This window comes from Mercurialis annua, linkage group LG3 (genome assembly GCF_937616625.2).
Source record: "Mercurialis annua linkage group LG3, ddMerAnnu1.2, whole genome shotgun sequence".
Classification (NCBI taxonomy): domain Eukaryota; kingdom Viridiplantae; phylum Streptophyta; class Magnoliopsida; order Malpighiales; family Euphorbiaceae; genus Mercurialis; species Mercurialis annua.
Genome location: NC_065572.1, coordinates 12,891,100 through 12,893,215, shown reverse-complemented (window position 1 = coordinate 12,893,215; position 2,116 = coordinate 12,891,100).

The following is a 2,116-nucleotide window of genomic DNA, read 5'->3' as shown; positions in this document are numbered from 1 at the left end:
TACCCGGGATAATCGGGAATCGTGCCTTAACCATTATCAAAGATCGTGGGGCAAACCCACAAACTACCGGATAACAACCGCCATAAACTCATTATAAAAGGAAGCCACGGAATGCTGAGAGAGGTACGCACAAATTAGACTTAAACACATAAACACTCATTTACTTACCAAAAAACCCTTATTGACTTAAGCATCGGAGTGGCTTCCAGGCTGAACCAGCCTGAGGTCCTTTGAGCTTACATTTGTTACTTGTGCAGGAAAACAGTACGGGCGACCTTCGTAGTTCGACCTGTATCAGAATGTGACAAATTTTCTCTCTCCATGGTTATGTGTATGCCAAAAATGATGGGTTACATTGATGTGGAATCTGTATACGACAAGGCCAAAAACAGTTATGAGTTGGTTCTATCAAATAGGGACCCTATTATTTTAGAGGTATCTCAAAGTTGGAAAAATGGAGAAAAAGTTGATTTCTTTGTGGTCCACGAAGCAATAAGTGATGGTGGCCCACAAGTGGATGAGGATATTAATGAGGAGCCAGGATTATTAATGAAGATCGTCTTGTGTTCGGTGAGAGTGATTTTGGAGACAGTGATGCAAGTGATGATGAAGGAGAGGAAGAAAGTGATGCTTGTCTAGCTGAGTATGCAAGTGATTTCAATGAAGAGGATCTAGAAGTCAGGGCAGAGGTACAAAGACATAAACAAGCTCAGAGGAGTCAGCCTGAAACTGTAGAGCAAGTTTCTGTAGGGCAGACAGGGAATGATGTTGGCTTTGAGGACCTTGAGAATCCATATCCATGCAGTAATAGAGGAAGGGTAGCTGGGGATGAAGCTGTATATGATTCTGATGAGCCTGGGAGTGAAGGAGAAGCTGATTCTGATGAGGAGCTGCCACCAAGAAGACCTGGCACACATCACCAGTACAATCCAACCTGTGTTGTGCGAAGATGGCAACTAGGTATGATTTTCTTGAATGTAGTGCAGTTTAGAGAGGCATTAGCTAAATATTCAGTGCAATTGCAGAGGATTGCCCTGAAGTTTAAACCAAATCAGCAAGACAAATTGAGAGCAAATTGCAGAGAGAAAGATTGCCCTTGGTTTATTTTTGCAAGTCTAGATAGCAGGACTAACAATTTTACTGTTAAATCCTATAACCGTAGACATAGTTTCTCTAAGTATATTAAGACTGTCCAGTGTAATGCTAAGTTCCTGACTGGTTTTCTGAGGTCTAGGGTGAACTCACAACTAGGGATTAAAGTGGTGCAGTTGTAGAGGATAGTTAGAGAAGAGTTGAAAATTTATGTAGGTATGTCAATAATGAGGAGGGCTGGGATTAACATTTTACAGGAAGCAATGGGAGACCCTGTAATTGAACATGGGATGTTGCAGGATTATGTGAATGAAATTAATAGGAGTAAACCAGGAAGTACATGTTTTGTGGATGTGAATCCCAATAATGATGGGACTAGGACCTTTGTAAGGATTTATATGTGTTTGCATGCACTTAAGGAGTGGGTTTAAGGAAGGCTGCATAAAGGTGATTGGGTTGGATGGCTGCTTTCTAAAGGGCCCTTGTTAGGGACAGCTCCTGGTTGTTGTCTCTAAAGATGCAAATAACCAGATGTTCCCCATTGCCTGGGCAATTATGGACCTGGAGAACACAAGATCATGGAGTTGGTTCATAAGTGTCCTCAAGAATGATTTGGATCTTCGACTTGGTGATGGACTGGTTCTTGTTTCAGACATGCAAAAGGTAATTAGTTATTTATGTTAGTTTGTGAGATTGTTTTTAGTTGTGAATTGTAACTTGTTAAGTATTAATTGCAGCTTGTTTCAATTTATGTGACAGGGACTTATTGCTGCTGTGGGATTAGGAGTTGCCTGAATGTCAAAGGAGGTGGTGTGCCAGACATATTTGGGCAGCATGGCAGAAAAAATGGAAAGGAGATGACAGAAGGAAGAAGTTTTGGCAATGTGCATACTCCACATTTGAAGGACAACTCACTGATAACTTGAAGGAGTTTGACACTATAGGAGAGAACATTGTGCAGGACATGCGACAACATTCTCAAAGGAGTTGTGGATTGGAGTTTTTTTCGACACTGATACCCAAG